Below are 13954 nucleotides of genomic sequence, written 5' to 3' on the forward strand. Positions count from 1 at the left end.
TCCTGCACTACAGCTTTTATACGGTGTGTAGACATGCACAATCATACCTGCAGAGAATTTTTGCAATTCCCTCTCTCATTATATGTCCACTGTTTCTGTAAGAGGGCATAAGTAATTGACAGAAAAGTGTTTGAGCATTGTGGGGGTAGTGAATTTAGAGTTTTCAGATAGGAAAGCTGAAAAGGACACCTGAAGAAAATCTTAGCAGAGTGTATAATTGGATGCTGTGTAAAATTTTCAGTTTAAGTAAAGGACTTTACTCAGTGAAAATAACAAGTCAGGAATTTCTTTCCTCGGTCCCCAAATGCCACTTCCCTAGACAGCAAGGTTTCAAATTCACCTACTGTAAAAATGAGTCATCATGTTTCAGTTTTTACTTTAATACTATTGTGAACTTTTTTTTTTCAGTATACAAGTGGAAAATCTTTTTTTTCCCTAAATATAAATAAATCAACAGAAAATTAATTTTTCCTCCTACTCTTCCAGAAAAATATTCTGAGGATGTATAAATAAAACAAAATATTTTTTAGCACAGCAGCCAAAAATGTACTTGGATATTGCACATAAAGACATTTGTGTTAAGCCCTAAAGTGTATTGGTCAAAGCAATTTGCAAAGCAGTGTGTTTGTATCACAAAGTTAATACAGTGAGTAAGTCTGAAGAAAGGGGGACCACATAATGGAAAAAAATCATATTTGTGATATCCAGTGGGCACAAGTTGCACTTTCTCTGAGACATACCTTTGTTCTGGCACCTCGCTGAAGATGCCAGCAAGGACTCTCATCACATTTGGTGCTGTAGCACAATCAATGTGACTGCTGTGCCTTTAATGTCAAAAAACAAATTTTACTGATGCATCACTCTATTTTCATTAGTCTTTATTCCTTTGTGTAAGTTTTTCTTGGTAGTCATTTAGAGTCACTTCTAAACTACCAAAAAAATGTAAATTTTGCACAAAATTGCCTATTATCAATGTACTGATCAATTAGCTTCTTCCTTTGTCTTGTTTTTCTCCACTGACATTAAGTTTTTAGGCAACTATAGAACAAATGGAATATTTTCATTAAGACTAACACTTATTACAGATTGATCTGGAATATTTTTACCTCTTCAGGCTTTTTGGAACTGTTACAAATTGTGCAACACTTTTCAAGTAGGAGGAAAGCCAAAATGTCAAACCCCTTTTTTTTGTGTCAAACATCTGCTTCTAGAGGAGAGCAATCAAATCTAGGTAATAACTTTCCTCAACAATGTTTATTTTGATGTTTATCACAACTTGTTTTATCTATATTAACTTATTTCCTTTATCTGAAAAAACCCAATAAACTCTGCCAGTATTTCTATGTCATAATTGCCAAATCTACTACAAAAAAACCAGAACACAAACAGATAAACAAAACAAAGGTGGAGATGTTGGTGTTTTCCCCTTATTTTCCACAAGGCTCTCAATACAGGTATAACACTGAAAGAGAGAAGTTCCTTCAAGAAATTGTCCTTTTAGATAGCAAAAGCCAAACTTCATATAAATTCAAACCATTGTCAGTATACTAAAATATATCCAACAGTCACTAATCAGTATCTTGAGATCACATGCAATTTTTTAAAATCACATAAAATTTTTAAGATGTTAAATGCAGTTGAGTTCTGGATTGATTACAGAACTAAATCTGCAGAATCAAATGACTCAACAAAATTACATGTTTATTCCAATAGCATTTATTTTCAATTTAATTATTTTTATAATGTTTCTGTTATATATTTTAAAGTAGTAATAAGTATATTATAAAGTGTAGGATGTTTCATGTGACCTGAAATTACAAGGGTTTTATCTTCTAGCCATGCTATCAGGACACCTGTGCATCGACATTTATATTACTTGTTATAGAACTACTGCACTAATAATGTCCAGTAATTTATAAATAGGATTTTAATGTATCTATTAAATCAGCTGACAGTTTCACTAAACAGTTGAGGGTGACTAGGTAATTTTGCATCCATTTTGTAAGAGAACACAGATTTATAGAAATAATGTATTGAATTATCAGCCAGAGCATATAATTCCTTCCATGTCTGTTTTTAGGCAACTATCTTGAGGAATGTCAGGTTGCAAATCAAAATACTGTTTACAAACTGATGGGGATTAGTTTAGCTTACAGGTGGTGATTTCGACATAGTGGTTGAAGCTTACACATTAAAAGCATTTAACTTGTTTATTAAAGTTTGGGAATCTGCTCGTGTAATCGGGAAGAAGAATAAAAAGCCATCAGATTGATAACTGAAGATAACCCTCTTTGCTCAACGTTCATTAAGCAGATCCAGTCTAAAAGGTAAAATTAATGTATGATATTATTATGCGACTCATGAAAACGGACAGGGTGCTGGGAGTAAAATAAGGCTTGCTCATTTACTCTGCAGTGCTTTACTTGTTTTCCTGGTACTTGGAAACTCCAGAAACCAGGCAAAACCAGCACGGGCAGATGAAGACAAAAAGTTCATGATTTTTTTTTTGTGCAAAAGCACAGGTATCAGTGAATGGTGACAGAAATCGCCAGAGGATCAAGTCCTTGAGCATAAACAAGTTCCAGCACAGTTTACACCCACAAACAAGGCAGCAGTTTTTATTGCCCTTATGCAAGGATAGCTGAAGGGGGTTTGGCCCCACCAGCACTACAAATATGTCCATAATCTTTCTTTACTGCTCTGTTTCAACAGTGACATGCAGAGGCAGCAAAATAAACTGAAAGTTCAAGAGAACAACATGGTCAAGACAATACTACCAAAGGTTTTGGTTGTGCTACATGAGGCATTTTCCCTTTATATGTCTTTGCATTCCTAGTGTGTAAATGCATCTTATCTTTCTTGTGTTACACACCGGCACATTTGCTTTCAGTGAGAATTTTTTTGCCGTCTGTCCTCAAGTTTGCAGAGACAGGCATATGGTGCCTTGTACTGGATGCAGACTGTACTGGGTGCATAGGAAAAGTTTGCAAAGTCCTCTTCAGTGTAGTGGACATTTCTCTTCTATTTTCCACTGTACCAAAAATAGATAAATAAAAAAAAAAAAAAAACCAAACCCAAAAAACGAACAAACAAAAAAAAAAACAACCCAAAAAACCCAAACCCCACCAACCAACCAAACAAGAAAAAAACCCAATAAAAATCCCAGAACCTCAGCTTACCGGATATTTTTCTAGCAATTAATAACCTATGTTTTAATAGTTTGTTGTTTAAACCTTTGTCAAATTAATGCACACTCACACCCAAACAACTACAGATCTTGTTTGTTAAGAAAAGGATGCTGAAAAATTTAATACTCACGACTGTTCTGTGGCAGTGCAGGGTAATGTAACAATATGGTATTTTTCATCTGACTCTGTCCTGAGCAAGCCTCATCATCTTCCAAGGTTTCCCCATATATCAAGGCAGAAAGAGTGCTGATTTGGAGGAAGCAGAGCTCTACATCTATGACTAGAACAGCATGCTTTTTAAAAAGGTTATCATTTATCTTCTGCATCTGAAATATGAGCATAGAATTTATTTATGCACTTTTTAGTGGATAATTTTTAATATGATAGAATTAATGTTGACCACCTTCTATTAGGCTTAAATCAACATGTACTTCTGAATACATGTTCTCTTTTTACAGTTATTTTCCCTCTTGGGTGAGTGTCTGCATGACAGGGCAGTCTGTAAAGGAAATTATGCACTGCTTTATTTGAATCTGTTCAGACAAACAATTTTACAGAGCAGTGGCTGTCATTTTGGCATTATTCATAAGCACTGAGTTAACTTGAAAGAAAAACTAAAATTTAAGGAAAAGAAATACATGCAGTGAATTTGGAAACTCCTGCCCTTTGAAGGGGAAAAACCACTTAAATCTATTCATAATTGTACCCAGATTAAACTCACCTTTTAAAATTGTATTTCCACTAGATTTCTAGTAATATGATAACAATAATATTTCATTTCAAGTTGTCAAAATGATTTTTTGTAATTTATTAGATTCCATTCCCAAAACAGAAGTAACAATATTAGAGATAGCTGTGTATTATTTCCATTAGACATTTGCACAGTGCCATCATCAAGGAGATGAAAATTGTTTCAGGGAATGCTGCTAGTAATGTATTAATTGACTCCCATGATGCAGGACATCAGAGTTACTCATTCTGTATGATTTTAATATGAAAGATATGCTATGCATAAGAATGAGCTTGTTCAGTACATCGAACATATACTCACCTCTGTCTGCTGACATCAAAGTGAAATCTTGTTGGGCTCTAATGGTCTTTAGATAGTAATTTAAAGAGCAATCAGGCATGATCATATTAACCTGGGATACTAAATTGGCTTATGGAGTTTATGCCGTGCACATACTCAAGCAAAAGCACTGTCACAATTTATAACAGACAAGGAAAGTGATGAGGAGAAAATAAATGGTAAAAAAGGTGTAAGAGGAATCAGAACTGGTATCAGAATTCTGTATTACTTTTCTTGCTCTGTTGAGCTGAGACCTTTGTCTCTCCCACTTATGTCTGTCTGGTGAATAAAGTGATGACTTTAAAAGCTTTGCATCCTGTATATTGCATGGAGTATGTGAGACACAAAGTAATTTTGACAGTTGCACGTGAAAGTGTGAGAAGGAAATGGAACCATGGAAACACAAAACCCCCATGAGCGAGCCAGACTTGCATTTAATGTTTACTCCTGGAAGCTAACCTTTTTACAAGGTGTACAAAGACAAGCAGCAGAGACGAACAACTTGCAACAGAATGTTTATTATTGATCTAGTGGCTTCACTTTGTGAATTGATTTGCTTAGGTAGCTCAAAGCAGGTAAATTAGGAGCATAGTAGCAGTAAGATCTCTTGCCTGTGGTCCTTACATTGATGAAAATTATATGAGGTATTTGAAGCTAGGAAAAAAAAAAGAAGGACTAGGTTTTCACTGATTGCGTGAGAGAGGAAAAAGAGCGAGATCAGGACAAGGCAAGAGCAAAATAAAAGGGAAGGATCAACTGCTTGAGCTGTCACCCACATTTTAGAGGATGTAAAAGGTGGAGGTTATTGTTCTGAACAGCTAAGGAGGTCACAGACTGAAGTATTTCAAACTCTAAAATTTAACAGGCTGTACAATGCAAGGATTCAGTGATCCCTGTAGAAGACTCAGAGCCTGTAGAAATGGTCCTGTTAGAGTGAATGACTGGGTCTCACAAGAGCTCCCAACACAGCTGTGTTGTGTAGGGTGCTAATGGTGCTTGTGTGTCTGAAATTTGTGTTGCCAACACAGGTGGAGAAATACAAATGAGCTTGTAGAAATTAAACTGCTAAAGAAAAATCTTACACATATTCTAGTTTTATTTGGAATGCTTCTGTATAAATGGCTTCACCTGGGCAGAAAGTTTATTTAAACAGGAAAATACGGGAAAAGATACTTTAAAAAATATTTAGAAATTCTTCAAAGGACTCGAGGAGAACAGACAAATCAAAACATTGCGTCCTCCTTTAATCCAAGAAATGTGAAGATTTTTTTTTTCTTTTTGACCGAAATATGGAGTTTGGCTGAGAATTTCTGATTCACCTTGTAGACATATTGTTGTTGATAGTCAGATCAGACATGGGCATGTATTCTGTATGTCAGCAATGCAAGCTGTATTTATAATTAGTGAAACATTAGACCATCAATTAAAACTCAGCTGGGATCATGAGACTTTCTTTCTGGAAAATCATCAGAATGGCAGGTAATAAATTAAATAACATTTGCCAGACAGCAAATTGTGGGAATGTATTAAATACCTGGAGTCATTCCTGTATCTGCCTAATTATGTGTAAATCAGAATAACAAGAAGGTTCAGAAATTGAATAAAATTTATGATTACTGAGACATAGGAGCTGTTTAAAAAAAAGAGATACTATAATGCCTCAATTGTGCTACAAAAGTATAAAATTTCAGCAGGAAAACAAGAAATTGTAGAAGTATTAAGGAACTGCTAAGTGACAGGAGACTAGATTAAAGCTCAGGATTTCATATCTATGAGATGGATAACTTTTTTCACAATAGGGACTTTTTTATTTCCTTTGCTCATTGTAGTGGGATGCAGATTCGGCATTAAAACAGTAATTGGGAAAAAAAATTAAACTGCAAATTTCAGAAATATAAATAATTTATAATTCTAACTAAATAATTGTCAAAATATGCATATTTATATACTTTGGATATTTATACAGTTTTCAATGAAAAGCAGAACTCTGGAGACGGACCTGGAGTCCCTGGTCAGTGACAAGTTGAACATGAGCCAGCAGTGCCCTGGCAGCCAGGAGGGTCAGCCCTGTCCTGGGGGACATCAGGCACAGCATGGCCAGCCAGGCAAGGGAGGGGATTGTCCTGCTCTGCTCTGAGCTGGGACAGCCTCACCTCCAGTGCTGGGAGCAGTTTTGGGTGCCACAAGGTAAGAAAGACATAAAACTACTAGGGAATATCCAAAGAAAGGCCATGAGGAAGGTGAAGACCTTGAGTAGATGTACGAGGAGCAGCTGAGGACACTGGGTCTGTTCAGCCTGGACAAGAGGAGACTGACGGGAAACCCCATTGCAGCTACAACTTCCTCATGAGCGGAAGAGGAGGGGCAGGCACTGATCTCTTCTGTCTGGTGATCAGTGTCAGGACCCAAGGGAATGGCCTGAGGTTGTGTCAGGAGAGGTTTAGGCTGTAAATCAGGAAAGTGTTCTTCACCCAGGAGGGTGTTTGGGCACTTGAACAGGCTGCCCAGGGAAGTGGTCTCAGCACCAGCCTGACAGAGTTAAGGAGGATTTGGCCAGTGCTCTCAGGCACAGCTTCAAGAACCCTTGAAGCTGTTCTGTGCAGGCAAGGACTCAAAGTTCCTTGTGGGTCCCTTCCAACTCAGAATATGCTGTGATTCTGTGATTAATTTTTCTCAATAAAATGCATGTTTGAAAACATAACATGAAAAATCACCATGAAAAATCAAAATTCAAAGCCAAAGTATGAGCATAGAACAGAATGCAACAAAATTAAAACCTAAATTCATTTTTTCAAACAAAATTATAAATATCCTGAAACAACACCCCCCCCAAAAAAACTAACCAACAAAACCCAAAGAAACCCACAAACAAGCAAGCAAACAAAAAACCAAAAACATCTTCCATAAAACAAACTTAAAACCCCACTGCTAGAATCAATTGTTAATAAAACATGCTTCATATGAAAAAGAATAATTTCCTATCAGCTGTCCAGCACCAGCATATAGGAGAAGCTAGCAAGTTGAAAGGTTATCTCATCTTCAGTCACTGCAGTTAACATCCTTGTGTGCAAGTCATAAACAGAAATTATTTGGATTGGCAGTCTTGTCAAGTGCTGCCATTACATAAAATAGTTTGTGATTTAGGGGCCTGAAAATGTTTTAACAGCAGATGTCCTAAAGTGAAAAACCCCCTGCTCTTCTGAAGGTGATGTATCGAACCACAATTGATGTTATATGGCATAGAAAGCAGTGGACTTGGAGCAAATATTGGCTTTATGGCAATGACTGTTTCCCTCCCTCCCAGCAACACTTCATGTCCCACAGGCTCTACATGACCTGTCTCTCCTCTCCCTCTAGAGACAGACATTCCCTAATCCTTCTTTCTGTCTCCGTGTATCTGATATCCACTGTAGTGCAAAAGTTAAAATCAACTTATTTCTTGCATAGGATCTGTTATATATCCTATTAAATTCTGAGGAATTAACAGAGTTAACAACGGCTTAGAACTCCACAGCTTCTATTCCTGATTCAAATAGACCTTGTGTACCCAAAATCTTGCTTATATTTTCTACACGAGTTAGTGAAATGAATTGTCTTTCATAAATGAGCCTAACTTTTATTACATAATAATTATTTCATAAAACAGAGTAGATTACATATTTTTCTAGCCAGGAAAAAATGCAGAAAACTCAACATGAAAAGTCACGAAAGGTCTTAACAAAGGAAAGTGGAATGGGACAAGATTAAAACGGAGGACTTAATAGATAAAAATAACCAAATATTTATTAGATGCCCCTAGGAGTTAATAATTTTGTAAGAGGAACACTATGGTATAGTTTTGGTATAGTTTTCTCCCTGTTGTCCTTTGCTTATCATTTAGTCAATCTAAATAGAGATTATAAAATTCCAAATAATCCAAATGCCTTGTAGAGGCATTTGCAGACTCTTAGAAACAGATGATGCTGTTTCTAAGGGAGGAAGATGATGTAAAGCATAAAAACATGTTGTTGTAGAATTCGCCTTTTCCTTCCAGTATTTTTTTTACAAACTCCAAAATAACTCCAAGATGATTTCCTTGATGTAGTTCACTGTGCATTAGCAGATGCATGTGTTCTATGACCGCTGCATGGCAGCGATACATGTGCCCTATAGGCTGGAGAGGGTGACTAAGGAGAAAGGTGATTATATCCACACTGCTGGGTGATATGTCCCTCACTCTCCCAGCCCAGGGGCTGATGTCACAAAAAGTGAAAAAGGGAGGAAAAAAACTGAAAGATATACTAATGAGAGAACACAAAGTCCACTAACATTGCCACATACTAAAATTAAAACTACATTAGTTTTAATTTTCAATAACTAGATAAATTTAATCTTCCCCTGGAGAAGATTGTGTTACATAAATACAATGGCTTTTGTCTAAATAGCTGTGTGCTGTAGTTATTCTTGTATTTATAAGGGAAAAAGGTGTGTAAAGAACAAAGCAAACTGGCAAAAGAATTCCTGTCTTCTAGCATCAGTTGTAATTATAAAAAATTATTATCTTGTGTGCATTGTATTTATTTTAGCTGTCAGTCCCTGAACATGTAAGTTAGAGTTGTTATTGATTCTGTTATCAATGATTGATAGTGTTATGCCATTAAAACCTTGTTACTCCTTGCTAAAAATATAGATTTCCAGTAACAGATGGATCATTCACTCCTATTGTTGTGAAAAGTCTTAACTGACCACTGAAAAAACATTACTATGTTTCATCCTGAACACTATGATTCAGCATCAGTAAGGATTTGGCTGGGGCCTATGTTGTTTAATGTCATCATAAATTATCTTGGAAAGTGTGAGAGTATCCAGGGAAGTGTTTGCTTTTCAAATTAGGCTACTAAAGACAAAAGCTAGATGGAAAAAAATGGGAAAAACATTATGAAACAGAACTAAAATAAGACACGAAATCTGATGGAAAGCAGTACATACTGTGGGAGGAGGGGAATAATTCCAGTTTCATTAATAAATTGTTGTTCTCTGTGGAAATGATAATCTTTCTCAAATGGGATCTTGTTTCATAATAGCTGTATGCACATTTGCTTAGTGTGCGTTGAGTGCCAAAAAAAGCAAATGGGATGTTAGAAATTCTTAGCAGCAGCTGAAGGAAATAGATGCCGTTAATATAGCTTTGTATCTAAATTTCTGGTGTGCCTGTAGTCTCAGAGAGCATGTGTCCCAAAGAACTTGTAAAAGTACAGACAAGGACAAAAGGTCTATCAGAACTTTTGGATTGACTCATCAGTGAGGAATAACTGAGTAAGATAAGTTCACTTAGCCTGGAAAAGAAACAAACAGGAGGAGATAGGATAGGTCTCAAAAATGTCTAGAACATAGGGGTGAGACTAAAGGGAGGAGATTCCTACCTTCACCAATGCAAGATGTGTGGGGCACAAATGAAGCCAACAGGCTGCCTGTTCAGAGCAAAGAAAAGGAAGTGATTCTTCACAAAATGAATCAATCCAAATTAGGTAGCTCCATGCCATAGGCTGCTGTGGAGATAACAGAATTTTTCATGTAAATGATAAAAGAATGAAGAAATTAATTAAAAAATCAATTTGCCAAAGGCTAGTAACTGCAGTCACCACCAAAATCCATGAACCACTGGATACTTGGCAATTATGTGGTGATGTGTGACCCTCACCTTTGCCAGAGGCAGAGTTCTGGGTTGGAGGCCATGTGCACCCGCTGCAGCGTAATGGGGCCAAGCATGCTTTGGGGTCCAAGGGTGGTAACAGACGTGCTCCTCCACCTAGAATAAAATAACAATAAGTGTTTATATTAGTCATTAGTTTCCAAAAGTGACTCATTTAACTTTGTTGCATGTGTTTTGGATAGTTTAATGGGCAAGGTATTTCATCAAGTAAAAAATCAGTTCTAAACAGAAAAAATACATTTTATTAAATAGCATTTTTCCTAGTGAAAATATAAACATTTGTCTTTATATGTAAAATGCAAACATCTGCAGTACTTCATGTAGCAATTTACTGATTTTTTTTGTTGATTTGGATGACTTAATAATAATATTAGATTCAAAAAACATAAGACAGTAGTCCAGGTCACTATTACAAATATAATGCCAAGAAAAATGTCCGGTTAGCAAGAGGCTTGGGATGTTGTTGCAAATCTTCACGTCTTTCAGTATCTCATACTGCCAGCCATTCCACCCAAACTGCTTCTTTGGCTTTCTAGTCCATGTCACTGGCAGAGGATTGTCCTTAAAACATCCTTAAAAAGAGCTGAGCCTCTTAAGACCCCTTACAATTCTCCCTGAGGATTTCTTCCATCTGAAGCTGAGCTAAGCACTAAACACATTTGCTATGCTGAGGATGCAGCCCATACACTCAGTTGGTGATTTGGTTTCCTCTCTGAGTCTGAGAGGGAACTAGCTCAGCCTATGCTCAGGTCAGCTTGGGAATGTGGGGGGACTCGATCAGGTGCAGTGAAACCTCCCAGGCAAACTCATCACCCACATGCAGCATGAATGTGACAACCCTTGAACCACAGTGGTACCCACCCTCAAACTCAAACATGCTTGCAAAAGACAGACAGATACAAAGCACAAATATTCCTGTATGTCTTCTTGCTGTGATATTATTACCCTCTTATGCAAATCTTATGGCATTCTTATAAAAGACAGTAGGTGATTTAAATTATACTTTACAATCTGCTTCATGAAAATAAAATGACCTCTTTAAAGGGATGAGAGTTGTGATCATGTCTTGTTATTCTGACTGCCTGATAAGCTGAAAATCAAGAAGTAAATGAAAGGATTTTTTTTTATTACACCTTCTTCATTACTTCTGTGGAAGAATTCCTTGTTCATCTTGCAAGCTTAAAAACGTTCCGAGTTCTGTATATGTTTGTATATTATCTTCATATACGAAATTCCACATGGACTGAGGGAGACCAAGTGTTTTATGTGCTGTGTGAATAAGAATTTAGGTCTGTCAGGAGGGTGTACATCAGCCTTTTGGTTTTTATTTAATTTTTGGGTCTTCAAAAACCCTTTTTTGGTGTTCAGTTCAAGTTGTCCTTTAAAGAAGATTAAGGTGAGACAAGATGAGAGAATTTTCTGTTCCAGTGTCCTAGAGGATAATGTCAATAAATGAGTTTTAATAAGCAAATCCTTTTCTATGTCACTGTGGCAGTAGGTAAATTTTAGTCCCTGATGATTATTCTATACCATTCAGCAGAGGTTGTTCTATTTAATTTTTTTCTCATAGCACTGGTTTTCAGGAGTGATGTCTGAGTAAGATGTTGATCACAGCTGATTCTGAATTTTTTATGTTTTCTTGTACCTTGGTGTCAGTGTAAAATTACTACTTTGAAGAGAGTACAGTTTTTTAGTGTTTCATAAAGCAGGATCCAAAGGTATTTTCTTGAGTGTGTCGTGTTATAGATTTGGATAGTCAACAAGAGGTATTGTGTCAAAACTCATCAGCCTATAAATATGTATGTATTATTGCTGATGTGAATTAAGGATTATAATGAAAGAGTGAGATAGGACAATTTAATTGGTGTGACAATTTTTTTTTTTTTTTTTTTTTTTTTTTTTTTTTTTTTTTTTTACTATGAGAATTGAAGCATAAACTTCAAGAAGAAAGCTAAGGAAAAAGGTCTCCTTGACATTATTAGTGCAGTATATATTTTCTAGAAACTGAAAGTACTTCAGCACTGTCATATAAGCCAGTTATTAGCTCTTGATCGTCAAATCCAGCTGTATCAGCCCAACAGCAGGTAACTGCTTCTAGTTTAATTGATGCCAGTATTAGAGTCCAAGAAAATAATCAATGAGTGTTTGCAGAATCAGGAGATTCCTATGCAAGCCAAATGAATTCTGGCAGACAGCATTTGTGCAGATTAGGAATCATATAAAACTTCAGAATCTGACCAGTACAACTGAATTTTTTTTTAAGTGGCTGTAGTATTTTTAAAAAGTAAAATATTTTCTTATTTTGAGTAATTTATATGCTAATAAACTAATTTGATATTATCAGGAAGTTAAAAGGCAATAACAAGTGTATGATTCATATTAGAAACAAGAACTTGAGCTGGTTTTTTTGTATAGCGAAATACAGAGTCAAAAATAAGTCATTCTTTCATTTGGATGCAAACGAGATTGGGTTTGGTTCTTTTTATGTACTATTTTATTTACTCTATTCACTATTTTGACATGTTTATTGCACTGTCATATCTGAAAGCTATTGTAAGGCCTGGCTCTGAAGTGCACTTGATCATTCCTTTTTCAGCAAGATGAGTCTCTTGCCAGGTGAGTCTGGTAGCAAATATGGCATAACTTTATTACCCAGGGTAGTAAAACTAGATGTGCTAAAAACTAAAAAATAAATTAATGTCTAACCTATCATTTTGTTTTGGAGCAACACATTTTAGAAAGAAATTTTAATTGATCCTACAAAAAAAAAAAATTGCTCTGTCCTCTTTGCTGATTAACCTGTCTATGAAGTAGAGTGATTGAAAGACATGCTTTTATGGGCCTCATCACTTAGGCATCTGAACATTTCAGTCACAATCCTTGCAGTAGCTCTGTGAGGCAAGAAAGTAGCAGCTCTCTTCCCTGAGTAGGGAATCGAAGCACAGCAAGACTGAATTATCTGCTTGAATAATTTACAAATGAAATTGATACCTTAAAAACTAGAAAGTCAATCCTTCTGTTTTTTCTAATTTTTGTTCAATGTGGGGCTTTTTATATAAAGAATGGTTTATAGTTTGCTATTGTCTGGATTGATAAGTAGGCAGTTGTGTCTCTGTTGAAGGACACAGCAAGAGGGAGCTGGGCAGATCTGCCTACCTGGAAATTAAATAAAGGATTACTGATTAAATTTTCCTACATCCAGCACTGCAGTGCTCTTTAGATTAAATAGTTAGCTTCCAAGTCCATTCCCAGTCTTGACATTAATAATGTCAAATTTGTAACTGCAAGGTAGAAAGTGAGGTAAAGTAAGCTCAGGGGGAAGAGGGAAGGGGATTAAAGGTCAGTGCTGTTAAGTCCTCATGAGCCCACAGTATTCATGGATCATCAAAATAGATGACAAAATTATGAAAATAACTGGCAAAACAGGCAACCAAGAGTCTTGTGTTTCTAACAGTCTGTCTGCCTTGTGCTTTATGGGTATTCACTTGTGTTCCTTGTAATAGATTGTTAACATGTTTCCTTGGGGAGCCCAGCCCCAGAGACTGATTCTGAAGTAATGGCTTCCTCGGTGTATTAAATAATTCTGACAGGCTGCTCATTTTCTTTAATTATCTCCAAGTATTAGTGGTTAAAAACTTGTAAAAAGTAATGGTATAAGTAATTAGCCTATTGGCATTACTTTTCCTATAGGCTATACAAGATAATAGGTTCTGAATTTGATCACATTTTATGCATGGTACAGATAATCTTTTATTATTGGTAAAAATATAAAATGATATTTTTTGAGAGAAAAAAAGCATGTGAAATCCTTCTTCCTAATATCTAGGACAGATACCAAAGGTTCTTTTATTCTGTGTGTTTGTGGTGAGTCTACACTCATATTTGTTAGTGGTGTACCAGTCCATATGATGAGTTAAACAAGTAGACAGAAATTATTTGCTCCAGTAATTTATCTTCAGTGTTACTTTCCAGTAATGTAACTCAAACTGTAGGAAAAAAGTAAAT

The 13954-nt window shown here is 36.0% G+C and overlaps 1 protein-coding gene across 8 annotated transcripts in view; it reads left to right on the plus strand.

Moving 5' to 3' along the window:
- The window catches only part of CDH12 (cadherin 12), a 536918-nt gene that overhangs the window by 374656 nt on the left and 148308 nt on the right, over positions 1–13954 (plus strand). The window lies entirely within an intron of this gene.

The sequence above is a fragment of the Zonotrichia albicollis genome, chromosome 1, assembly GCF_047830755.1.
Source record: "Zonotrichia albicollis isolate bZonAlb1 chromosome 1, bZonAlb1.hap1, whole genome shotgun sequence".
Taxonomy (NCBI): Eukaryota; Metazoa; Chordata; class Aves; order Passeriformes; family Passerellidae; genus Zonotrichia; species Zonotrichia albicollis.